Raw genomic sequence first — 26,671 nt, forward strand, 5'->3', positions numbered from 1 at the left:
ATTTCCTCCATAGATTTTATTTTATGGTTTTTATAATGGGAAGATGTTTTAATAAGTATCCTGTCATTTTCCTGTGTGTATGTGTGTACATGTACAGACCCGTATATATACACATGGAAGTAAGGTTTCTAAAGTTTTAGTGTCTTTGGCTACAGTATTCTAAGTGTGAAAATCGGTCAGAAAGAAGTGTTATCCTAAATAGTACTGATGCACAATTGATATAAACGGCAAAAGTAATATTATGATTGGTAATTTTTAAACATGAAATATAATGCCATTGGGATGCCTCTCTTAGCAAGATGGAGAGAGAGTTTATAAAATTTCAGTTCATGTACCCATGAATGAATACTATGACCAGGGTGATGTAAAGACTGGTGGAAATTAATAGTAAACATAAATGATATGCTGTGGGGCTTCGAAATGAAGGTTGAATGATTATGAGGTATGTTGTTTGTATATTATAAATGTGTATAGTATGTCTTTACAGTAGGATGAATTACACTGTTTTCGAAGTTCATGTAATGTTAACAAGGGCATGCTAGGAATGAATAAGCAGGAAGGTGCTTACCTTCCTGATGAGGGGGTAGATATATGGGCTTAGTAAAAATCTATATTACCCGATATTCTTTCTGTAAAAACTTAATGATACTGTTCCTCTGAGTTTGAATAAACGTCTAAGAATAGATATATCTTATGTTATATAATATTAAATATATATACGTGCATGTGTGTGTATATATATATATATATATATATATATATATATATAATCAGTTCTGAGAAAGGATCTTTTACTGACTTAAAATTGGTCTACTGGAAATTCATGTAGCATCTTTCACCTCTTCCTCCTTGCAATATCACAGAAAATACATAACTGAGACAGACCGAGGCATGTGTGAGTGGGCGGGCTCTGGCTCCTGACTCAGCATTGTGACTTTGTAGACAGGGTGTGTGAATTATTTCCCAGGATTCTTTTCTTCTTCTTTTTTTATTTTTAAAGCGAAACCTGAGGTAATTCCGTGCTTCGAGACAGTATAGGTCTTTGCAGTAGGCTTTCTGCCTCGGTGAGTTGAGTTTCCGCTGTCTCCAGCCTTTCTTTCCTGTTCTCTTTGTGCGTGGCTCCCAGTCAGCCTGATGCCCTTCCCTGATGATCCTTCGGGATTGAGGAGGCAGGATCTCTCAGCAGGAACCGCCACCACTCTCACCATCCCATCTTCACTGTCCCTGAATTTAGGGCAGATGAATTTAGGCCAGGTGGCGTGTGTCTGCTGTCATGCTCCTCTTTTTATGGAAATGAACGCAAAGGAGGAGACTGGATGTTCTGTCCCAGGCTCAGTGACGCCTTGACTTTAGAAAGGCTTTGTGGTTAACAGGGGATTCTGTGGTGTTCCAGTGTCTTTTACCACTCACTGTGGAGCACAGTACAGGAGGAGCAAGGGGGAGGCCTTCGTTCTGGTAAGTGACAGAAAAGCGGTGATGGGGTAGGATGTGGTGAAGGCGAAATGGCATCGGGTGCTACCTCAGGAGCTTTGGTCAGCTTTCAGGGACAGGAAGGACTAGCTGAGCCAGGGATCGGGAATCGACAGCTGTAAACCATCTGGACCTACCTGCTGTCTTTCAAAATTCTTCACGTGCCCTAAGAGTGTGTGGAGGTCATGGTCTGAGTCGGAAGGTCGTGGCAGACGGAACGCACTGGAGCAGGGAGAGCGCTGAAAAGATCTCGTTCCAGGAAGAGATGATGGTGGTGTGGACCCAGGTGCTAAGAGTGGCCAGGCAGACGGTCAACCCTGAAGGCACAGCCGACGGCCCGGCCTGAAGGATGGATTGTGGGATGGGAGAGGGGGAGGGATCAGGAAAGAAGTGGGCTGAGGGCATGTGGGTACCTTTAAGGGACGTGAAAAAGACAGCCTTCGGGAACTGAGACATAGATGATGGGTTGGCAATACTCTCAGGTAGATGTCCAGGTGGAGGTGTGGACGGGGAAGGAAGTACTTGCAGAAGAAAAGGCAGAGGCCCGGCCTGAAGGTACACCTTCGAGAGGTGGGGTGGCCTGTAGCTGCAGCCTGCACCTCCGGCGGGTGTGGAGACGGGGTGCGAGGTAGAGGAGCAAGCCTTTGGCGGTCCTCCTGCAGGTCAGGTGAAAAGGATGGAGGCCGCAGCAGTATCACCGAGGGCAGCTTGTCAGGGCAAACGGTGGACTGCGGACGTCTTAACTCTGAGTAACAAAGGGCTTCAAGGAGGGCTTAATATTCGTGTCCAGGATTATCTGTAACATCAAGACAGATTTAGGCAGTCACATTCATAGCGAGCTTGAATTGGAGTTTGTTGAACTGGATGGTTTTGGGAGATTCCATCGTCTCCTGAGCCCTGATGTTCTGTAATGTCAGAACCACGTGTCCAGATGGTGCCTGGGCCGTGTCCCACGAGGTTTGGTCATTGTGGCTTTTCTTTTACTGGTCTGAGGAACCCGCAAGTCTCTTTTCCTCTGTCCGTCCTCTCCTCTGTCCAGTCTATCCACAGGTCATTCGGATGGAGCAGGTTAATCAGGAGCAGCCGCATTTACGCTTCCTCACATGAGCTACTAGGGTGGGAGTGAATCTCGAACCCCCTGCAATGTCCTGCTCTTGCGTATTGTGACGGGTTCGGTGCCTGGGTCTGATGGTTGAGGCCCTGCTACGTGACTTCATGACTATTTCCCTTGGGTGGTCTCTTCTATGATCCTCCGGGTAAGAGCTGTTTTTCCAGTCTCTTCCTGCCAACATATTCTTACATGTTTATGGCTTGGAGGTAGTTTAATTCTTTTTTTTTTTTTAATTTTTATTTATTTATGATAGTCACAGAGAGAGAGAGAGAAAGAGAGAGGCAGAGACACAGGCAGAGGGAGAAGCAGGCCCCATGCACCGGGAGCCCGACGTGGGATTCGATCCCGGGTCTCCAGGATCGCGTCCTGGGCCAAAGGCAGGCGCCAAACCGCTGCGCCACCCAGGGATCCCTTGGAGGTAGTTTAAAATAATGAAGCCTTTATTCCATGATTTATCCTCTATTTTTATATATTTAAAAGATGCTCATTTCACGGTTGGTATTTTGCGCATCATGAACTCTCATAGTTACTCATTTGGGAATTTGAGATTTTTTGTATTTCAGTATATAGTTTCGTAGTTTTTTAATCCATTGCAATGTTGATGAAATTGTCATAGTTATTCACTTGTTTTATCATTTAACTATTAAAAAAGATTTATATTTTTTCTATTAGTGATCTCACCACTTGATCTACTGAGTTGTCTTCAAAGAATTCATTAAGATTATGCAATGAAACCCCATATGTGTTTTAAAGTCTAATCGTATTGTATCATTATATCCGTGGTCTTAAACTGTTAGCGGAGTGAGAGAAAAAGTAAATAGTGTGATTTGATCAAATGCCGTGTTTCCATCGCTCTCGCTCACTGCGTCGAGCAAGCGTGGTTCACGGTTTTCCTGTTTACTTGTCACTTTAACTTGGTTACACCGCTTTATTCTCTGTCCCCTGCAGCTTTGAGTTGGTTCCCCCCCCCTCTATTTTCTGGTCTTTAATCTTTGCATATTATAACTCTTCCATCATTCCACAAGTGCTCACGCCTCCTTCTCTTTGCATGAAGCACTATGGTAGCAGAGTGTTTGCCAGCATCACCGTTGTTTCAGACCGTTCTGGGCCTGTGTCTTCGTTCCGTGATTTGGGAATTGTGAGGCCTTTGGCAAGGAGCTTAGAGTTTCTATGTGTAAAAGGAAGTAATAATAATATTTAGTTCAGAAAGTTGTGAAATTTAAATAACGTGTCGTAAATTTTTGAATACTTAGCTGACTACTCAATGCGTTACCTAAAAGGTTTTTTAAAAATCTGATTCAAATATACTATTTTCTTCCAGTCTCCCTCCAAACCCCAAATGGCCAGAACTTGATTTTCCCCTATTGTGTTTCTACACGACGTACTGTTCTTTTGAAGGCGGTGTCTCTTCCCAACCCTCACCCCCCGCCACAGCTGCTTTTCGGATTTCCCTTTTGTTTCTGTTTTTCTGTATTTTGATGATCACGTGACCTGTGTGTGATGCGTGCCTGTGTGTACATGTGCACGCGTGTGCTGTGTGTGCCTGTAAGCGCACATGTGTTTTCATTCTGCCTCTTGAATATGGGGGTTGGTGTCTTTCTTCAGTTTGGGATCCTTGGCCGTTCTCTCTCTGGATGTTGCTTCTGTCTCTGTCCCTCTTTCCCTGAGACCTCAAGTACAAGTATGATGGGCCTTTTGCAGTGGACCGTGTGTCTTCTGTTCTTTTCATTGCTTCTTCTGCTTGCTCTCCGGTTTAGGTATTGTCTGTGTGCTCTGTGTCAGAACCCACCAATCTTGTCCTTTCCTGTGCCATCCGAGTTTTCTGTTAAGCCATCGATGAATGCTTGATGAAAGATAGTTTATTTCATAGGTCTAGAATATCCATGTGATTTCTTCATATGCATTACACTCTTCTCATTCAGTTCTCCATCTGTTGCATCCACTTCTGTCCATCTTGTTACCTGTTTCTCTTACCAAGATGATCTTACTTACTTGACCGTCTTTGCTTATTTTTATTCTGAATTATTGGTTGCCTTTTCCTTCCCGTATACGTTTCTGGTAATTCTTTGGATGTGTGCCTAACACGGTGAATGAAAGAACATCGCGGGCCAGATGGTTTATTTGGTTGCTCGATAGTCCCTTCTTCTCTTTGGTGCATTGAGCTGGCCGTCGTTGCCCCTGTAATTTGTCCCTGTTTTACCCCTGTGGACACTCTGTGTTTTGATTGAGACCCACTAGGCAGAAGCAGGCTCTTTGTCCTCAGCACTGGAAGGCCTCACAAGCACTAGCTAGTCCTTTCAGGGATTTGGAGCGTCATACTTAGTCTTCTGCCCCATGCAGCTCAGTCGTCTGGCAGCTCCCACGTGGGTGGGTCTGTGCTTGTGGGAGACCCGTTCTCGCTAGCAGAGGCTCATCCCATCCCGTAGGTACTGCGAGGCCACGGTAAGCTTCGCTCAGTCCCGTCCCCTTCACCTCCCACCTTGCCAAAGCACACGTCCTATGGGAATGTCAGCGTTGCATCTGGGCCTCCTTGAGTTTCCAGTGTGTCACTGTATGGTGGTGGTGTCCTCTTATCCCAGTGGAGCTGATGGCCTGAGCTGGAATCGGCAAGTGGCCTGGGGACAGAATGGTGCCCCATCATCAGCCTCCCCAGGGAAGGGCTCTCTGTCCTCTGCACGGATCCTTTACCTAGCTCTGGTCATCTGACAGCTTCCTGACTATAGCGAGGAGCACATCTGTGCGTAACCAGCCTTTTCTGGTTGTTGGGATGGAGGCTTTGGCTTGCACCATGTAAGTATGTGTGTATCTTCTCAGGAAGCATAAGTCCCTGATTTAATAAAAAGCTTAGAAATTGTGATTTGTTAATACCTGAAAGATGGTGGTGAGCAAGTTCTTGGTAACTGATGATGCACATAGCGAGTGCCCCATTACTGCTTTTTTAATTGGATGCAGAGTTCTTTGTTCACTGTACACAAGAATGTGTGATTTTTTCATTCTTTCTTTTAGATTGTGTTCAAATTCCAGTCAGTTAACATATAGTGTAGTATGAGATTCAGGGGTAGAATGGAGTGATTGATCAGTTGCATATAAGACCTAGTGCTCATCACTTCACATGCCCTCCTTAATGCCCATCCCCCAGGTACCACATCCCCCACCCACCTCCCCTCGGGTGACTCTCACTTTGTTTCCTGGGATTAAGAGTCTCTTATGGTTTGCCTCCCGCTCTGTTTTTATCTCATTGTATTTTTCCTTCTCTTCCCCATGCCCATCAGTTTCGTTTCTTGAATTCCACACATGAGTGACCCAGAGGGCTGACACACCCAGCCAGAGAAGCAGGGCGCCCGGGGCGCAGGGCAGCCCTGAGCCAGCAGGTATCCCCAGGACTTTACAGCAGCTGCTGTGGGAGGCTGAGGTCCAGGGTGTGGGGAGGCAGGAGGCGGGGCCGAGTCCTGGCACCTTCCCCACCAGAGGCCGTCTCCCTACATGCAACGTCGGGCTGCCCCAAACCCTACACGCAGCATGTTCGCCAGATGCCCATGTGCCTGGGGGTTGAAATGGCAGGGGTCCGGAGCACCCTGGGTGAAGGAGGACCCCAGAGCTGTGTGGGGCCCCACGTGGCCCCTCTCCCGCAGCCTTGTGGCTGCTTCTGCAGCAGAGCTCCTCTTCGCTGGGGACCCGCCCCCCAGACCAACAGACAGCTGACAGGTGGCCCCCGGGGCTCCTACGCCTTTGAGCTCAAGCACGAGCTCCTGCTTGGCAGCCCCTCCGTGGCACCTGCCAACCCAGACCCTCTGCAGGCCAGGCACATGATGGAGGGCTACTAGGCCCCTGCTGCGGGCTGCCAGGAGACCCCGCCCCAGGCCACGCTATGGTCCTGACCTGGGAAGCTTCCCAACCACCGGCCCTGCAGGAGAGCCTGCCCCAGACCACCAGCCGCCCCACCGCTATACCCATACCAGGACCCGTCCTCGGGGAGAAGCGCCTGGGCTGTTGGGGATCGGTCGGCAAATGACGCCAGGGGCCTACCCCCCGCCCTGCAGAGCGTCTGCTGGTACCAGTCCTGTGCCACACGGATGGCAGAGGCAGGGAGGCCCCACTGGAGTAGCGTGCGGGGGGGTGCAGTCCAACTCCAGCCTCAAGGTCATGCCTTCCTCTGTGGCCCTCACACCGTGTTTGCATGTAAACGTCCCCGAGTGCATCCGCCTCTGGCTAAACCGCGTTGGAAGCAGCATGATGGAGAAGGCGGGAGGCCCGGCCTGGTTTCCTCCTCCATGCTAGGCAGACGGGAGACCACCCAGCCGGGACAGCCCCGCCAGGCTGCTGTGCCTGCTGGCCTGGCGGGGTGACACTCACCACGTACCCCCCTCAGCTTGGGCTCCAGTATCCGTGGGCCTGGTCCCCTCAGGGCTATTGGAACACATAAGGCTGTACCCAGGTCCGGGCTCAGCGGCACAGGGCAGGCCAGGGCAGCTGTCGGGCTGCACGCATGCCGACCTCTGGAGGCCAGCCAGCCCTCAAGAATCACATCCAGGAAAGGAACTCGGGGTGGGGGAAGGGGAGGTGGGCTGGGGGTGGGGGTGACGGGGTGAAGGGCACTGATGGGGGCACTTGATGGGGTGAGCACTGGGTGTTATTCCATATGTTGGCAAATTGAACACCAATAAAAAGTCAATTTACAAAGGAAAAAGAAAGGAACTGACACATGTTTCCTAACTGATGGGAATGCTAAATCCCAGTTAGATATTAGCAAAAATTCAAGATATAACATTTTTCCCATCGATGTTCCAAAAAAAAAAAAGAATGACACCCAGGGAGAGCCCCTGGTGCTTGAGCAGATGGCTGAGCGGGGAGCAGAGCCTGAAATGATGGTGTTACCCCCCCACTCTCCGAGGCTGGGACAGGTGCCAGCGGGAGGCCCACGGGAGCGCCAGCCTTCCTGTGGGGCTGACCCGGGTGGCTGTGGGTCTGTCCTCAGGTGGGCAGTCCTGGGCTCACTCCTCTCCACACCAGAACTGCCGCCTCCCGGACACTTCCTTTCTACATAGAACATGGAGACTGTTCTCCCTCTCACACGTTTTGGGGCAAACTGTTGAAAGATGGGACCTCTCCTCCCTGGCAGATAATCTTTGGTCCTGGGCACTTGTGCACTAATGCCAGCACGCATCCTGCATTCACTCGAGAAGCGTCGCCAGAGCCTGCCCATGAGCACGGTCCCCGGGACTGGAGTGCAGCCGAGGTGCTGTGCCCGGGGGGGTGCAGGCAGATGGGTGAGCCTGGCACCGCAGGGCGACACTCTCTCCACGGGGTGCCGGGGTGGGGTGTCCTCTGGCTGAAGCTTCGGGATCCTGTGCTCAGTTCAGCTTTTCAGAACCTGCTGGAGACCTGTGTCAGCTCTGCAACGACAATCCTTTTTTCTTGAAAGCTCATGAGATTTCTGAAAACCACAGGTTAGAGCAGACACAGTTCAGAAGACACTGAGGAAACCCCGACTTTGGCGTCTGCTTTGTCCGTGAGCCAGGGACCTCGTGGCTGGAGTTCCAGAAACGCACACACGCAGAGAGGAGTCTTGGAAGCAAGTGACACACATGGACGCCGAAGTGCTTAAATACAGATTTATTGCAAACCGTCACTGGAGAGGGGACTTCGCGGGCGGGCACCATGGTCTCGGCGGACGTTGGCTGTCGGAGCTCAGTGGCCAATCTGAGGCGGCCGCATCTGAAGTGAGAAAACACGCAGGCTGCGCCGGCTCCAGGGCCCAGGCCGGCAGCAATGGGCAGAGGACACCCACGAGCACGGCCCGCCATCCGCCGCACGGCCTGGTGCCCCAACCCGCCACTCTGACGCTGGTGAGCCGCTGCCACGGCAGGCGGGGTGGGCCAAAACACAGCACTGAAAATGACGTCAGATAGAGAAGACGATGGGCCATGGCGTCCATGGCTCCCCAGTCTCCCGAGTAGATGGGGTACGGTGCACGTCCCCCGTCGTCACACCAGGAGACTCCGACGAGACCATCGAGACCGGTTCTCACACACGTGCGTGCCATGAGAGCCCTGGGACGTGGGACAGGTTGGCAAATCCTGGGACCCTGAGGATGGGGTCTCAGCAGCTCCAGCAACAGGCTCCGGCCCAAGTATGGGGGCAGAGCTCTGCGCCGCCTTGGCCATTCTTCTCCCAGCCACCTGGTGTCTACACCTCCTTCGATGGCACGAGAGCCACCCGATGCTTCCCAGGGCCTGCTTCGGAGATACTCAGGAATCCCCACCCATTCCTGGCCACCTCGAGTCACAAACCTGCCCCCACACAATCGACGAGTCAGCTCCCGCCTACTCAAGCCCTTTGAAGGGGGCCGTTTCTGGAGGAACCATCGCCTTGAAAGGAGTCCTCCTCAGCCCCCAGGACAGCCCCCGAGGGAAGGTCCCAGGATACCTGCCAGCTGACAGCCCCTAGGAGCAGCGCGAACGCGGCCTGCGGGCCTGGGGTGGCTCAGGCCCCACGGGCAGAGCAGAGGCAGGAGGAAAGGCCGCGGCTGTGTCTCCCGAGGGCATCCGGTCGGCTCCCCGACAAGGACCAGGCCCCACAGAGGACGTGGGAGGACAGTTCCTGCTGCGTCTGTGGCCTCCTCGGGAAGGTGTCCCCACATCCGGCAGCGCCGACCAAGAGCCCCAGTCTGGTCTCCCCGACGGGGCTGAGCAGCCGGCAGACTCACACACACACAAACACACACGAAGCGAGAGCACAAGCATGGGTGTGCAAGAGAGATGAAGGCCAGGGCCCCCGCGCCCCCCTCGGCAGCAGCCGGCCCAGAACCCACTCCCCGGGCCCAGCACAAGGAAGCAGAGCCCACGCAGCAGCAGCAAGAGGAGAGCGGGTGGCCTGCGTCCCGCTTGCCCCATGCTGCTCCCCAAGTGTGGAGACGCAGGGCCGGGCGCCGCGGGTTCACCCTTCTTTTTCAAACGATTTTTTTTATTGGAGTTCAGTTTGCTGTCATGTAGCATAACACCCAGTGCTCATCCCAACAACTGCCTCCCTCAGTTCCAATCACCCAGTCACCCCAACCCCCCACCCACTTCCCTTCCACTCCCCTTTGTTCTTTTCCCACAGTTAGGTGTCTCTCATGTTTTGTCACCCTCTCCGATATTTTCACTCCTTTTCTCTCCTTTCCCTTTATTCCCTGTCACTAATTTTTATATTCCCCAAATGAATGAGACCATGTAATGTTTGTCCTTCTCCCATTGACTTATTTCACTCAACATAATACCCTCTAGGTCCCTCCACGTCGAAGCAAATAGGGGTATTTGTCATTTCTATTGGCTGAGTAATACTCCATTACATAGGTAGAACACATCTTCTTTATGCATTCATCTGTCGGTGGGCACCGAGGCTCCTTCCACAGTGTGGCTATTGTGGACATTGCCGCTATAATCATCGGGGTGCAGGTGTCCCGGCGTTTCACTGCGTCCGTATCTTTGGGGTAAATCCCCAGCAGTGGAATTGCTGGGTCGCACGGCAGCTCTATTTTGAAGTCTTTGAGGAAGCCCCACCCACACAGTTTTCCAGAGTGGCTGCACCAGTTCACATTCCCACCAGCAGTGCAGGAGGGTTCCCCTTTCTCCACATCCTCTCCAACATTTGTGGTTTCCTGTCTGGCTAATGTTCACCATTCTCACTGGTGTGAGGTGGTATCTCATTGTGCTTTTGAGTTGTGTTTCCCTGATGGCCAGTGATGCGGAGCATTGTCTCATGTGCTTGGTGGCCACGTCTATGTCTTCCTCTGTGACATTTCTGTTCATGTCTTTTGCCCATTTCATGATTGGATTGTTGGTTTCTTTGCTGTAGAGTAGAATGAGTTCTTTAGAGATCTTGGACACTGGCCCTTTATCTGACGGTCATTTACAAATATCTTCTCCCATTCTGTGGTTTGTCTTTTAGTTTTGTTGAGCATTTCTGTTGTTGTGCGGAAGCTCCTCATCTTGATGAAGTCCCAGTGATTCATTTTGGCTCTTGTTTCCCTGGCCTTCATGGATGTATCTTGCAAGAAGTTGCTCTGGCCACGTTCCAGAAGGGTGTTGCCTGTGTTCTCCTCTCGGATTTTGATGGCTTCCTGTCTCACATTTAGATCTTTCATCCATTTTGAGTTTCTCTTTGTGTTCGGTGGTGTGAGAGAATGGTCCAGTTTCATTCCTCTGCGTGTGGCTGTCCAATGTTCCCAGCAGCATTTATTGAAGAGACTGTCTTTGTTCCGGTGGATGGTGTTTCTTGCTTTGTCGAATATTAGTTGACCATAGAGTTGAGGGTCCACTTGTGGATTCTCCGTTCTGTTCCATTGACCTATGTGTCTGTTTTTGTGCCAGGACCACACTGTCTTGATGAGCACAGCTTTGTAGTACAACTTGACATCCAGCATTGTGATGCCCCGGCTCTGGTTTTCTTTTTTCATATTCCCCTGGCTACTTGGGGTCTTTTCTGATTCCACACTAATCTTCAGATGATTTGTTCCAACTCTCTGAAGAAAGGCCATGGAATTTCAATAGGGATTGCGTTCCATGTGTAAATTGCCCTGGGTCACGTGGACATTTTCAATATATATATATATGAATTCTTCCAATCCAGGAGCATGGAATAGTTTTCCATGTCTCTGTGTCTTCCTCAGTTTCTTTCAGACGTGCTCTGTAGTTTTTTGGGTAGGGATCCTTTACCTCTCTGGTTAGGTGTATTCCTAGGTATCTCATGCTTTTGGGTGCAATTGTCAATGGGACTGACTCCTTAATTTCCCTTTCTTCAGTCTCATTGTTAGTATATAGAAATGCCACTGATTTCTGGGCATTGATTTGGTATCCTGCCACACTGCCGAATTTCCTGTATGAGTTCTAGCAATCTTGGGGTGGAGTCTTTTGGGTTTTCTAGGTACAGTATCATGTCATCTGCGAAGAGGGAGAGTTTGACCTCTTCTTTGCCAATTTGAATGCCTTTTATTTCTTTTTGCTGCCTGATTGCTGAAGCTAGGACTTGTAGTAGTATGTTGAGTAGCCGTGGTGAGAGTGTACGTCCCTGTCGTGTTCCTGATCTTAGGGGAAAGGCTCCCAGCGTTTTCCCCTATTTGCTATGGGCTTTTCATAGATGGCTTTGAAGATGCTGAGGAATGTTCCGTCTATTACTACAGCGTCAAGAGTTTTGATCAGGAATGGATGCTGTATTTTGTCAAATGCTTTCTCTGCATGTATTGAGAGGATCATCTGGTTCTTGTTTTTTCTCTTGTTGATGTGATCCATCCCATTGACTGCTTTACGAGTGTTGAACCAGCCTTGCATCCCAGGGATAAATCCACTTGGTCATGGCGAGTAATCTTCTTTATGTACTGTTGGATCCTGTCGGCTCGTATCTTGAGAATGTTTGCATCCGTGTTCTTTGGGGATATCGGTCTGTAATTCTCCTTTTTGGTGGGGTCTTTGTCTGGTTTTGGAATTAAGGTGATGCTGGCCTCATAGAACGAGTTTGGAAGTATGAATGGACCTATAGTACCACGATGTATAATTTAAAAGCATCAGAGTCAATTTTGTACAAAGTTAACTTACCCTTTATTACAAATAAAATTCATGAAGCAATTATAGAGGTTTATGAAAAACACAAAATACAGAAACAGCACAATGAAAAGGGCGGGGAAGGCTTCAGTTGTGCTGCAGCCATCACGAGCTGCTGCTCGGGGGCCGAGGCTGGTGGCTCCACTGAGGCAGGTGACAGCTCCGGCCCTTCGATGAACTCGAGATGAACTCGAGAGCCAGCACCGGGACCTGCTCCTCCTTCTGGGGTGGCCAAGAAGCAGGTGGCTCCTCCAGATCGGGACAGTGAATCAGAGGTATGACCACCAGGTACCTTGGCTTGACCTCAGCAGCCAGCATCTTGGCCCAGGCCTAGCTGTCAGCACCAGCAGCCGGGACCGGCTCGATCACCTCAGGCCCAGGAGCTTCAGCAGGCCCCACAGTCGGCCTCGGGCGGGCTCTTGCTGCGGTGGTTCAGGGTGTTCCTCGGGGTCCGAAGCGGGTTGCTCCCCTGAGTGAGGCGGCTGCTCTGGCACATCGATGACCTCCATAGCAGGTGGTGGGGCCCGTTCGGCCTCCAGGGCTCCCAAGGGTGCAGGTGGCTCTACCAGGTCAGGACAGGGATTCAGAGGTCTGACCACCACGTGTCTCGTCTTGAACACAGCAGCTGGCATCCCGGCTCGGGCCAAGCCCTCAGCACCAGCAGCCGGGACCGGCTCGATCACCTCAATCCCAGGAGCCTCAGCAGGCTCTACTGTCGGCCTGGGGCGGGCTCTTGCCGCGGTGGTTCAGGGTGTTGCTCGGGGTCCGAAGCCCGTTGCTCCCCTGAGTGAGGTGGCTGCTCCGCCACATCGATGACCTCGATCGCCGGTGGTGGGGCCCGTTCGGCCTCCAGGGCTCCCAAGGGTGCAGGTGGCTCTTCCAGCTCAGGCCAGGGATTCAGAGGTCTAACCACCACGGGTCTTACCTTGTACACAGCAGCTGACGTCAGGCCTCGGGCCGAGCACTCAGCTCCCCCAGCCGGGACCAGCTCCTTCCCCTGAGCCCTGGAAGGTGCAGCAGGCCCCACAGTCGGGGCTCGGGTGGGCTCTTGCGGTGGTTCAGGTTGTTGCTCGGAGTCCGAAGCCGGTTGCTCCACTGGCACATCGATGACCTCCATAGCCGGTGGTGGGGCCCGTTCGGCCTCCAGGGCTCCCAAGGGTGCAGGTGGCTCTTCCAGCTCAGGCCAGGGATTCAGAGGTGTGACCGCCACGTGTCTTACCTTGTACACAGCAGCTGACGTCAGGCCTCGGGCCGAGCGCTCAGCTCCAGCAGCTGGGACCAGCTCCATCCCCTGAGACCCTGAAGGTGCAGCAGGCCCCACCGTCGAAGCCCTGGCATGCTCTTGGGGTGGTTCAGGGTGTTGCTTGGGGTCCGCAGACAGAGTATCATCTCCAAGAAGACAAAGTATCATCACCAGGATGGACTTTCCACGTCCCTCTCAAATCAAGGACACGCTTCCCACCGCTCAACGTGTGTGAGTGCAAGAGCCCTGGGAGGTCTCCCCAAACTGCAGTCCATGGGGATGGGGTGTGAGCCTATCCAGTGCTCCCGGCCCAGCAGCATGGAGGCTTGATCTGTGTGGCCCACCCTGTCCCCAACTCAGCCACCCCAGTCCTCCTCACCTCCACCCTCAAACTCCACTTGATGGAGTTTTACAAAACGGCAAAGGTAACGCTCCACACGACAGTCGAGCACTGAGCCTGGCACATATTGCCCTGTGAATTTCAGCAGCTTGGTCAGGGCAGGAAATTCTGGGGGATCGTGGAAGTCCTCCTCATAGTAGTCCAGCCAGATGGTCAGGAAGGAGGTCAAGGCGCTGGGGAGGGACAGGTGGGCATAGGCGTCAGAAGACAGGGCTCCTCACACAGAGGTGTCCCGGGGAAGCCCTGCAGGAACCGGGGCCCTCGGCCTCCAGCGTGGGGCTGTCGGAGGCCAGTGCTGCTCCTTGTCCACCTGCCACCTGGCGGTCCTACCTGCCACAGCCCTGCTCACTGAGGAGGGGCTGGCACGAAGCCTCTGTGCATGGGAGCCCATGACCAGCAGTGTGACCATCACTGTCTTTCCCGGGGAACCTTCCCTCCTGTGGGTCTGCCCAGCCTCACTCACGAGGGGCCCCCAGGGGGTGTCCTTCCACTGACTCTAATCTCCCACGGGCGGGGGTCGTCTGGTCCCTGAGCCCTCACTGGCTCTCCTGAGCACCTGCCGTGCACCCGGGTCCAGGTGCCACCAGATTGGTGAGTGCGATGCTCCCCACACCCTCTGCTCTGGGTCCCAGGTGTGGGGCAGACAGAGGGTTGGGAGAATGGGCATGGAGGAGGTCCCTTTGGCGTCCCAGTGCTCTCCCACAAAGCCCGCACCCCACCCACGGCTCTCCTTTGCTCTTTCCCTGACGGGGCCTCAGACCTCTACCCTGTCACAGGAATTGAAGATGTGTGCGATGAGGGGTCCAGCAGAACCCTCCGACCCACAGCCCCCTCGTGGCCCTCCTGGAGAGGGAAGGCTCCCCTGCATGAGCCAGAGCTCACTCACATTTCCCACTGGTCCCGGATTCCTTCCTTCTTGCAGGAAGCTACGATGCATCGATATCTAGAGGAGGGCGGGGGGCATCACATGAATCGTCCTGTGGACCCAACCTCTCCTCATAGGTGCTGTCACCCTCTGAACCCCAACTAGTCCAGAACCCTGGGGGGCCGTCAGCTCTGTGCATTGGGCCACGGGCAGCTCCTGGAGAAGTACCTGCACCCGCTGGCACTTTCTGAATGATTAAGGAATGAAAGGGCTCCAGCCAGGCCCATGGCAGATATCCAAGTGGGCCTGGGTGCCCAGTTGTCCCCGGGGACCCCTACTCCACTCCAAATGCCCCAGGATACAGATCCCAGGTGGACTCCGTTTCAATGGCAAAAGAGGCCAGCTCAAGACCCTGGTGACAGTGGGGAGGCGGCACAGGCTTTGTCATGGGGAGAGAACGAAGACTGCTGAGCACAAGCACAGCCCCTCTAGCCGACCTGCCACAGGCCAGGCCCCGGGGGCTGCCCTACAGGACCCGACTAGGCCCTGTGTGACTCTACTCCAGTCGGAGCAGCAGCCCCAGGGGCCAGGAAGTTCAACCACGTTCCCCAAGACTCCCAACCAGTAGGTATCCCATCCCCCTGGGCTGTGGAGGGTCAGGGAGCTCACTTTGCAAACAGCAGGTCCAGCACCTCTTCAGGGGTGCCATACTCTTCCACGACGTTTAAAAATTCAAATAGGGACAGATTGTGCAAGCGCAGCAAGGCAGGCACCAGTTCTTCTACCTCCTGCTGCAGCCGCTCCCTCCGGCTGGGGGTGGTCGGGCAGATCCGATTCCTTTTCAGGGCTGAGGCCCTTTCAGCCTGAGGTGGGACAGAGGGGACGTGCAGCCTGCACTGTAGCCTCCAGACCACCTGGGAGTTGGAGCGCAGGCCAAAGCCTGAGCTCTCAGTGGCTGCGGGGGATGGGGGGGGCAGAAGTGCCCACAGCAGGAACACGGAGCTTGAGGCCTACAGCTCAGTCACTTAGCATCTGACTCTGGGTTGTGGCTCAGGTCATGGTCTCAGCATCCTGAGATCCCGCCCCTGGCAGGCTCTGCCCTTGGGGCAGAGTGTGCTTGAGGAGACTGTGTCTCCCTCTTCTGCTCCCTGCTCTCTGTCTGTCTCTTAAACGGACAAGCTATCCAGTAAAGAAATAATCTTAGAGGATAAATTAAAAAAATATATGGATCAATGCAAGGATCTCAAGTGGGAGGGGTCAGTATCCCAGGGCCGCTTGTCAGCTGAGTATTGACAGCACCGCCCTGCATTAACGGCTTCACCCCTTGAATTTGACCACACGTCCCTGTCTCCAGGTGCCCACATGGAGACCTTTCCTTGGGTGGGAGGGCCCAGGGCCTGAGGGTTGCAGGATGTTCAGCGCCGTACTGTGATTTGGCAACAGAAGGGAATCGCATCGAAGTCCGGCATCAGTGAAGGGCTCAGTGGCTGTGGGAACCAACTGGCCTTCTGACATGTTGTGCAGCACACGAGGCCCCTGTGCCTGACCCCGGGAGGGGGGGCAGGGATGCGCTCCTTCAAAACCTAACTGCAGAGCGATAGACATAGTACAGTGAGCCCCGTGTCCCTTTGGGGAAAAGTCTCCCAACTCACCAGGACCATGCTCCAGCCTTGGAGAAGGTAGGAAAGGACGTCAGGCCAATGGGGCCTCCTGGGAGCACCAGTTAGGAGAAAGCATAGCACAGTGCAAACTACTGGAGACCGCGTGCGATGAGACATGGTGTGTCTCTTTTTCAAAAATTTTTCTGGGCAGCCCGGGTGGCTCAGTGGTTTAGCACTGCCTTCAGCTCAGGGCGTGATCCTGGGGACCCAGGATCCAGTCCCACATCAGGCTCCCTGCATGGAGCCCGCTTATCCCTCTGCTTGTGTCTCTGCCTCTCTCTCTCTGTCTCTCGTGAATAAATAAATAAAATCTTTAAAAAGAGTTAATTATAAAAAAAAGTTGTTATTCATTCATGACACACACACACAGAGAGAGGGGGGGGACAGACACACAGAGGTAGAAGCAGTCCCCATGCAGAGAGCCCGAGGTGGGACTTGATCCCGGGTCTCCAGCATCAGGGCCTGGGCAGAAGGCAGGCGCTAAACCACTGGGCGACCAGGCATCCCCTGAAGGCTCTATTCTGATATTCCTACAATTCTGTGCACAGGGACTCTGCATGCATCTGGCCCAGGCAGGGGCAGGGCCATGGGGGCACGTTTGGGGAGGAGGGGAATCCAGACTCCTGTCACAGCAGAAGTCTAGGGGGTAGCGCAGGGGAGCAGAGGCTGGCTTCTGGGACCCGGGGCCCTTCCTACTGCATCGGGGCCCTGGGTGTCGGGTGGCCCCAGCCGCTGCACTCACCTTGAACTCTTGCAGGCCTCCGTAAGATGTGTTGGGCTCCTTCCAGATCACCACCAGGGTGTCGGGGATGTCCTCTTCCTCCTGCCTCTGCCGCCTCCCGTTGTCCCATGTGCAGCTCTGTATGTCCCGTGTGGAGCTCTGTATGTCCCGTGTGGAGCTCTGTATGTCCTGTGTGGAGCTCTGTATGTCCCGTGTGGAGCTCTGTAAAGACAGTGTGGGGCAGCCAGGCAGGAGGCCTCAGCGCCCGGTCTGGCCGCCTCGGTCGGGCCGCACACCCAGCTGACTCCATTGCAGACACACCACATCACAGTGGGCACACACCTCCCCCAAGGAGAGCAAAGGGATGCGGATGCAGGGCCTTGGGTTAACTCCGAGTCGGGTAAGAGGGCACCTCAGGAATCCTGTTTCCACCCTGCCCACCGTGACCTCAGGGTGACCCTGAAGGGATCACCGGGGAACCTGCTGCCCTGCACGGTCCTCCATCCTGGATGCGACCTCCCCACACATCCCTGGTTCCCTGAAGAGGAGGGGATGGGGCTGCCCCGGATGGCTGGCACAGGTGGCCTGGCCTGGCCTGGCCTGCTCTGTATTACCCTACGGCGCCTCCTGAAAAACTCCCTGAGGCGTTGAGTTTGACGGTGGCACCAACGTCTCCAGCATTCGAAGCAGCCGCATCCCTGGGGTTCCTGGGGTTCGTCGGAACTGGGATAGTGATTAGGGAACATCTTTCAGTAGCAGAAGTCTCCTGAAAGTGAGCCTGAGGTGGGGCTGCACTAGAATGTGGGGGCCCGGGTGCAGGGTTCCAAGTTCTGTTGGCCTCTGTTGTGAAAGAAGTGACCTCACTGCCTCGGACCCCCTCCCTGAGTCCACTCCTGGAGGAAGCTTCAGGAGCAGCGCTCAGGGCTCCCAATGCCCCCCCCCCGCCCGCGCGCAATGGGCTGTGTGCACACAGTGACACAAGCGCACCCCTCTCCACAGACCCCAGGGAAGGGCTGTGTGCAGCCAGGGCCCCAGCCTGGAAACGCACCTGGGGTCAGACACAACTTTCCATTCTTCCCAGGTTTCCACCCCAGAGAAGCCGTTGTGCCCATCGGGGATGGCCTGCCTTGTCTGTGGGTTAGGGATTATCCTAGCAGGTGCTTCCTCCAGACGTCCCCAGGCCACTGTGGTATCATATCTATGATATTCGGGGCGGGTGTCCCATGCAGGAAATACCTCCCACCACGTTCTTCCTTGGTGTGTACATGCGTCCAGGCCCACAAGGTCCCTGTGTGCACACTCGTGGGCACCGGTACCCTCATTCTGGAGGCCCAGAAGATGACAGTCCCACAGGGGCAGGGATGGGGAATAGCCTCCCAAGATCCTAGGCTCCTGAATCCAAGGCAAACCCTACAGTAGGTGTGGGAGTCTTGGCGTAGAAGGTGTGAGGCCGTCCTTATCCTGAAACCCTGCAGCCCCGGGCTGATCGCTGGGAGAACGTCCTGACGCCCAGGACACGGGTGAGGCTTGGCGGTGGCGTCTCGTGCCATCCCTGTGCCCCAGGCCTGCGGACAGGGGACGTTGGGAGAGGGCTCCCTGTCCTTGGCCTGCCTGGGCGTCCTGGCCTGCCTGCCCACTGGGGACGATGGGGACGGTGGGGCAAGAGCCCGGAGAGAGCCCAGGGCTGCCTGCTGGCAGGAGGCTTGGCGAGCATGGCTGAGGAACGCAGGCCAGCTGACTCCCAGGGGCCCGGCCCTCGGCTCCCCCGGGGGGGCGTCTGCCTCCGGCCATCTGGCTCCGGCTCCCCAACACCAGCAGAGGACAGGACGCCACCGGCCCGACCTTCCCGCGGGAAACCCGGGAGCTCCTTTCCACAGGCAGGGAGCCCAGCAGGGTCCTAACAGGTGGCTGCCACGGTCCCCTGGAGGCTGAGTGGTCAGAACCGGACGTCCCTGCGGCCAGCTTGCAGTCCACGGGGGAGCCCCAGGAGGCCGGGCAGGCGCCCTGTCCTCTGACATGGGACGTGGGTGGGGTTACAGGAGGCGGGAGCTGAGGGCTCTCACGGTGAATTCTCAGGTCAACCTGTGGCACGGGAGAACACCAGGAGGGGTCGGTCCTTCTGGGCAGGCGGAGGGCAGCATGAGCAGAAGCCGGGGGATGTGCTCTCAGTGGGGCTGCAGTCGCCCGTGGGCCCAGGGCACCCGCGACACTCCCCGTGTGACCACGGCCACGCTTCTTACTGCTTGTGTTCATTCTGGAAAAGGTCATCGTTTTTCGTGAAGTTTGCGACTTCCGTTAACGTGTAGCGGGCTTGCTGTCCCCTCTGAACGAACGCGTGAATGCGTTTTGGAGAGCGTCTCCGTCGTATCTCGTGGTCACACCCGTGGACCTGAGCCACTCGCGGGAAGGAGTTTTGTGAGGCCGTCTGCTATTTTAGGGACGTAGAGGGGAGTTTTACGGAAGTGTCCGAGGATGATCACAGCCGAGAGCGGCGGGTCAGCGTGTGACAGGTGCTAGGAAGTCTGCCCCCGGGCGACGGCGAGGTGGGCGCGACACTCTTACTGTTGCAAAGTGCCAGAGTGGCAGTTCTGAGATGACCCTGGGTGGCGAGGTCAGGGTGCAGACCCTGGTGCGTCCCTTGCAGCTCGGGCCCCGGCAGGTGACTCTTCATGGACAGCCGCCCACACATCCCGTGGAGGCCAGCCGCGAGGACTCAGGTGTGTGCACCTGCCCTTCAGGGGCTGGTGTCGGGGGTGTCTGGCACCATGCACAGGGGCCAGCAGGTGATGGTCTGAGGTGGTGGTCAGGAGGGGAGCAGTGCTGGTCCCCCTGGAAGAGAGAGCTGGCTCCAGGCTGGGGCTGTGTGGGTGTGCCAGCTGGGCCGCGGGGCGGGCAGGGTGGGGCCCTTGCGTGGGAGCCGGGCTGAGTGCAGGTGTAGGGCCGGGTGAGTGCCCCAGGGTGACCCTAACCACGGCCCTGGGGGCCGCTCACCTTCCTGAGGCTGCCCTGGGCTCCCAGGGGTCCCCTGCCTGTCGTGCTGCACGCTCTGTGGTCTCTGGCACCTGGTGGTGAAAGTGCAGGTGCCCAGGCCCCGGGCGGGTCACTAACCTGGGATTTCTCCTGTCGCCCCCCCTCCCCCTCCAGGAGAACCACTGTCGCCACATGAAGATCCTCGGCGACTGTTATTACTGCGTGTCCGGCCTCACCCAGCCGAAGACCAACCATGCCCACTGCTGCGTGGAGATGGGCCTGCACATGATCGATACCATCACGTGAGTGCCCCGCGGCGACCGTCCCCGTGGCGACCGCCCCCGCGCTGTCCCGTCCACTCTCCGAGAGCCAGGCCGCATGGCGAGGCGCGTGTGCCTCTGGGACCCCCTCCTCTGCATTTTGCTGGGATGGCATTTCTTCAACCGTGGCCATCCAGGGCATTGTCGGGATGGCGTTAGTGGGGCGGGAAGAAATACGCTTTGTCGCGTAGCCTGGCCGGGCATCCAGGGAGTCAGCCGGGTTCCGCTTGAAGGAATTGCCCGTGCTCAGCCTTGCGCGCCTTGGCATCCAGGTGTCCCGTGCCGAGGGGCCTTCGAGGGAACAGGTGCGCGTCGCCTGGACACCGCGGGCCGGCCGTGTCCACTTCTCAGCCAGCCTATCTCGTCCCATCAGGCAGCAGGATGAAGAGTTAGGGACCCTTGGTCGGGGTAGGAACGGCGTGGGGCTGGGAGGCTGCGCTGGTGGCTGTAGCACCCCTGTGCCCACGTCTCAGCAGCTCAGAGGGGTGGGTGCAGCCCCGCAGGGCGGGCTTAATTCACAGGGAGCGCTGTCAGCATCCACACTCGGAGCTGAGAAGTGGCGGCAGCAGCGTTGTCTGGGGAAGAAGAAAGGGGAGAGAGAGAGATGCAAACGAGGAGGCTCCGAAGCGTGGACGGGTGTGGAGGTGCGGCGTCCCGGAGCCGGGCAGCGCCCTCGGGGACAGGGTGGGGGCTCTGTGGGCAGTGGGTCCCTGTGCCAGTGGTGGCGGGTCTGCGCCCGCACCAGGGTTGGGGGCGGGAGAGGCCCCGGTGAGGCCAGCGTGCATCCAGACACTGGAGCCTCTGCCCTCGAGGGGGAGCTGCGCTGGGGCAGGTGGGCAGGGCCAGGCAGGAAGCACAGGTGCGTCTCCCAGAGGGTTCGGAGGCTCCCCCTGGCGACGGCGTCTTCTTGTGTCCCCGGCCACGTCCCAGCCATCAGAGCGCCGGGCACCACGTGCCACGAATCCGCCTGCGGTTCACATCGCTTCCTTTGTCAGCATGTGATGTACACCCCGTCACGCGTCACCCCTCGTGTCACAGCCCGTGCTGTCTTATGTGACGTCGCATGGGGCTCACGTCCAGCCGCTCTCAGGTCGCGGCAACATCAGTGTGGAGCATGGCCTGGGGTCACGTCCTGTGTCGTTCTGGGACCTCCTGGGCCAAAGTGAGGTTGTGCAGGGGGAGGTGCGGGGAGGCAGGTGTCCACTCCCCCGTCAGCCGGTCAGGGGCGTGTCCCCAGCAGGGCCTGGCCAGGCTGCCGCCAACGGCTCGTGCCGTAGATGTCCCTGAGGGGGGTGACACCGGCCGCCCCTGCTGGGGGCCTCCTGGGGGGACCTGGTGCCCCTGCCGCCCCCAGGTCTCCTTGGGGGGAGAGGCGCCCGGAGGCGTGCTTGGGACGCCTGGCTGCTCTCGCGGGCTCTGGGCTGCCCTGGTGCGCCCCACCTTCGCTGCACTTGGGCGGCCTCGGAGGGATTTCTGTGACCGTCTCTTGGCTGCCCCAGCCCGGAGTTCTGCACCTCCCCTCGGCGTGGCTGCTGCTGTGCCATGTGGAGAGGTGGATCGGCCACCTGTCTGCCCCTTCTCCGTTTACTTGGGGTGGTGGGGGCCCCTTGGCTGTGTCTCCTGTCCGCTGAGGCTGAGCTCCAGGTTCCCCGACCCTGTCGGCCCTGAGACCCCGCCTTGGCTTCGGAGGCCGCCCACCCCGGGGCCAGTGGGCATCTTCCTTGGCCTCCAGGGCTGCCGTCTGGGTCGGCTCCGGATCCCCAGAGGCTTCCATGGCCTCCTGAGATTCCGGGGCCCGGTCTCTGTCTCCACAAACTGGGAGCATGGGCTGGGCGCCGTCCCAGTTGTGGACAGGGGCAAGGGCCACCAAAGCCACAGTTCGGAGCCGGCCTCCTGCCCACGATGAGCCCCTCTTCCCTTCTCTGGGGGCCCCAGAGCAGGGTGCCGCCTGTGTGCGTCTGCCGCATGGTGGGCCTCACGCAGGGACGGGCTCCTGGGGGGCCACTCCTGGCCTGCCGGTGGCCTCCCTCACCTGCCGCACCGCCCCCGTCTGACACAGAAACGTGCACAAACGTGTGTATTTGTGTTTAGCCTGGAACTCTGTTAGCACGAACCTTGCCCGAGAAGAAGCGAGGAGCAGTGGCCAGGGCGGGTGTCTGTCCTCTGGCCGGGCTGTGTGCTGCTGTGCGTTGGGCTCGCGGCACCCGGGGAGGACGGCGGCTTCCTTCTGGGCAGGGCCTGTCAGTCTTCTCCCTCGGAGCCCCGAAGGCGCAGCATCCCCGAGGCCCCGCCGCGGCCCGGATGGCTAGAGTGAGCTGTGGGCGACCGGCAGGAAGGTGGTGCTTGCAGACGCCCCTCTCCAGGCCGCGGAGCAGTCGGCTCCAGCTGGGGGTCCTTGGCACACGGGGGAGACCCAGAGCCGGGGGCTGGTTTGGGCCGGTTGTAGGATTCTTAGACCATCTGCTGCAGACCCTGTGTGCGGTTCCAGGGTGCTCAGGGTCAGGGGATGCTGCTCCCTCGCCCTGAGGGTGTTGCCTCTCTGGCAGTACACCCAGTCGGGGTGCAAACGCGAGAGTCCCTGGACTTGTGAGCTCAGGACAGGCGTGTGAGGGGCTGGGTGTTTGCTGCCCCTGCATGAACATGGTCACGGTGATGGACGGCCTCTCCTCAAGGGCAGGTGGGTGCAGGCCCTGGCCGCCAGGGTTCTGAGCTCTCCTGAGGCTAGGGGGTGGTGGGGGGGGGTGGCGGGAGGACATGTGTGTTCCTGGTGCAGCGGGTGGGGGCGATCTTGTGCTCCACTCCATGGGAGGCAGGTTCGCGTCGGAGTAACAGGCGGGAACGTTGGCACACTCTGTGTTCAAGACCGTGCAGGGCACTGATGTGGAAGCAGAGGCCCAGGGCTCCCTCCTTGTGGGGTGGGTGACGCTGCTGGGTTTGGGGGCTCTCCAGTCGGGCCGGCACTCGTCCTCTGCTGGGTCCCCATCAGCCGGAGCCTCAGTGCCCCCCTCCACGGCTCCTCTGCCCCGGCCCCTGAGGCTGCAGAGCGTCGGGTCGCACAGCCACCAGCAAGCGGGTGCCGCTGTGGTGCCAAGGAGACGTTAGCCGGACACGCTTTGCCCCGGCTCTGGTGTTTGGGGTTAGGTCTCCGTGAGACCTTCCCTGACGCGCCTTTTACTGAGAAGTGAGTGTCTCGGTGACTGCATCTGTTGGCAGATGTTTGAGGCAGAGCTTTCCAGAGCAGGTGAGGGTGTGTGGGTTGTGGGATTTGGTGGGCGGCTGGCTGGGGTGCTGCGTGCCGCAAGTGGGTCCCCGCCTCCCCGTCCCTGGGCCCCTTCCTGGCTGCAGAGGCGGAAATGTTAAAAACGCTCAAATGGACCGTGTCCTGCTTTTCTCATTCAGGTTTCTCTGTCTTCCTTTCTGTTTGCAAATTTCCAAACAAAAAAACAAAACAATTAAAAATAACCCAACCCAAATTTTAACCTCATTTTGTTTGTCTTGGGGCCTCTCGTTGGAGGTTGGGAAACGAGTGATAAAGTTAAAATTGAGAGAAACTACGTTCATCACGTGTAAAAGTCAATAGGTATCGAGGACACATCCATTCAGACTCCCAAGTAACCCGTGGTGGCACGCGGACTTCTGGACGTGCACCGGGCGCCCCGGACCCGACGCGAAACACTGGTTCTGGGGGCTGGGCCCTCGGTGGGCACAAGGGGGCGCGATGATTGGCGCCCCGCCACAGAAGGCTGGGCCAAGGGGGACGTGGTCCTCACGGGCTGGGGGAGGGGGTTCCTGCAAGGGCAACTGGCACCCAAAGGCCCTGGAGATGGGCCCTGGGGGATGGAGGTGAGGGCCTGGGAGGACTCCCTGGAGGCTGCGTCTCAGCTGGGCCAAGTCGTACTAGGAAGAAGGTGGGCGCACAGGAATCAACCGCAATTTTGAAGCAGGAGGGAGGTTGGTCTCTGAGCTCACGGGCCCCCTGCTGTGCTGGGCGGGTGGGGGTCTGCCCCGGGCTGGGCGCTGGTGGGTTTGGCTCCAGGGTGGCGGCCTGGTGGCCCTGCATGTCTGTGGTTTTCCTTGGGGAGACTTGCTAACCACGCGGCCACCTTGTCCTGGGCCATTGCTTGGCCTCCTGGTGTGGTTGGGCTTTGCCGCTCATGTGGAAGGCCCATTGGACACACCTGCCATGGGGGCCACCTGTGGACAGACCAGGGTGGCAGAGGGGCTGGTCACCTGGCTCAGTGCTCCCTCTGGCAACTGACTGTGCCCATGCATCCCAGAGCCGGGCGGGGACCCCATGCTCCCACCTGTCCGTGCTCCCTCACGGGTATACACGAGGGCCCAGCTCATGCCCATGACCTGTTTCTTGCAGGTCAGTGGCCGAGGCCACTGAGGTGGACCTGAGCATGCATGTGGCGCTGCACACCGGCAGGATCCTCTGCGCACGTGTGCGTGCGCGTGTCTGTACCCGAGTACATAGGTGGTCTGCGCACCCGTCCGTATGCCGGGGAACAGCATAGCCTAATTATTCTTTTCTGCGTAACCGCACTGAGGTTAAAACCGCTCTCTTCACGCTTCATTCCTGTAAAGTATGTGGTTCGGTGGTTTCCAGTGTATTTACCGACTTGGGCCACCGTCGTAATGGTCAGTGTTAGAGCATCTTCACGTTCCCAGAGAGCCCTGTCCCCAGCAGCGGTCACTCCCTATGTCTGCCGCTCCATCCCCGTGGATGCGTGCTTCTGCTCACTGCTCATTGCCCATCCCATGTCTACTCTGGGCAGCCCACGCCCCCGAGTCCTGGGGAGACCCCTTATCTGAGAGGCTCGCTGCCCGGTGCCGTCTTCACCGTGCACCTGGATTCTGGGTTCTGGGTGGGCAGAGGCCCTGGAATGCTGAGCCCTCTGGACCCCTGTCCAAGGGGCTGGGATCCCCTGGGGGGCGGGTGTACAGTGTTGGCTTGAGTCTCCCTGCAGACCGGGGAACGCACCCGATGCTGGCTCTGTCCCACAAGGGACTTGAGCTGCCACTGTCATCCCACGTGAGGGCCCGACCACAGCCTGGATTGGGTGGGTCAGGGGTAGGACCCTCAGCTCACCTGAGATCGGCTGGTCTAGGCCCACTTCAGGCGCCCCGAGGCAGGCCACCAGACAAGACTCAGGGCCTTCAGCTAAGGGACTCGGCCGGCCCTCTGTGACCGTGCCGGGAGGGGCCCAGCCGCGTTCTCCCCGGGCCTGCTGATGCTCTGCCCTGGCCAAGCCCGGCGGTGTCAGGTCGGAGCCGCTTCCAGACAGGCGGCCGCATACGTGGGCTCCCAGAAGGGATACCCGACCGCTGCTGTTTGCCACAGCCTCAACAGGTGATGGAGCACAGCGTCTCTCGTGGGCTGTGCCAGGAGACTCAGGGGACCCTTGTCTGGCTGCGGCTGGCTGTCCAGGGGCACGGGGCTGGCTGGTCCCTAGAGGTGCCCATCCCGCGGTCAGCTGGCCCGTCTGGTTTCAGGTCTTTCGTTGCGATTAGCTACTCAGCTTGAGGAGAGCAGTCAGGGTGTGCTGGAGAGTCGGGTTGGCCTGGCGTGTGCGCATCTGGCTTCCGGCTTGTTCACCAGGCACCTGCCATGCGGCCAGCGCCACAGACAGAGGCTGCGGTGCCCCGTCTGGGTTGGCAGGCGCTCTCTTCGGTGTCCCTTTAGATGTTGTAAGCCCAGTGTTTGGGCCTGCCCTGGGGTTCCCCACTGACAACATCCCAGGCCCCCACCTCTTGGTGAATTTTCCGGGGAGCTCAGTGGCAGGGAGACCCTCCACGTGTCAGTGGGAAGGGGTGCCTACATGCGACGCACTGACATATTTTCCCAAGGAAAGGCCACCTCACCTTCCTGTAAACCCAGCAAAACAAGGACATTTCTCAACTTTTCCCGCTTGCCCTGTGGGTCCGTAAGCCTGTCATGCGGACATCACGGTGTCTCATGCCGTTGTGGAACGGTCAGGCCAGGCCTGGGGGCTAATTATTTACAGATCCCGGGTGGTCACAGGAGCCTGCATGCTTGAGCTTCCTCCTCGTCTGTGGCCACCGCAATGCCTGTGTGCCAGAGCCGTGTTTCCTTTGGATTCCGCAGACAATCGGGACGCCGACCTCAGTTTGGATGATAGTAGGGCAACTTGTTCCTGCACAGGGAATGCCTGTCTCGGGAGGGTGATTCCCATCGGTGGTGGCGCCATAGTGGCGGGACTCGGAGGGAAGGTGGCCCGGCGTGGGCCTGCCTGTCACGCGGGTACGGTTCTGTGCGTTGTTGGATTCGCTTTGCCAAAACGTGGTAAGGGGATTTGCGTCGGCGCTCA

The 26,671-nt window shown here is 57.1% G+C and overlaps 1 protein-coding gene across 1 annotated transcript in view; it reads left to right on the forward strand.

Annotated features, from left to right (window-relative positions):
* Positions 1 to 26,671, forward strand: part of LOC140599525 (uncharacterized) — a 476,056-nt gene that overhangs the window by 387,139 nt on the left and 62,246 nt on the right. Inside the window, exon 12 of the mRNA XM_072762680.1 lies at positions 20,194 to 20,321. The gene's annotated coding sequence lies outside the window, so the exon portion shown is untranslated. The remainder of the gene's footprint in view (positions 1 to 20,193; positions 20,322 to 26,671) is intronic.

The sequence above is a fragment of the Vulpes vulpes genome, chromosome 7 (assembly GCF_048418805.1).
Source record: "Vulpes vulpes isolate BD-2025 chromosome 7, VulVul3, whole genome shotgun sequence".
Lineage (NCBI taxonomy): Eukaryota > Metazoa > Chordata > Mammalia > Carnivora > Canidae > Vulpes > Vulpes vulpes.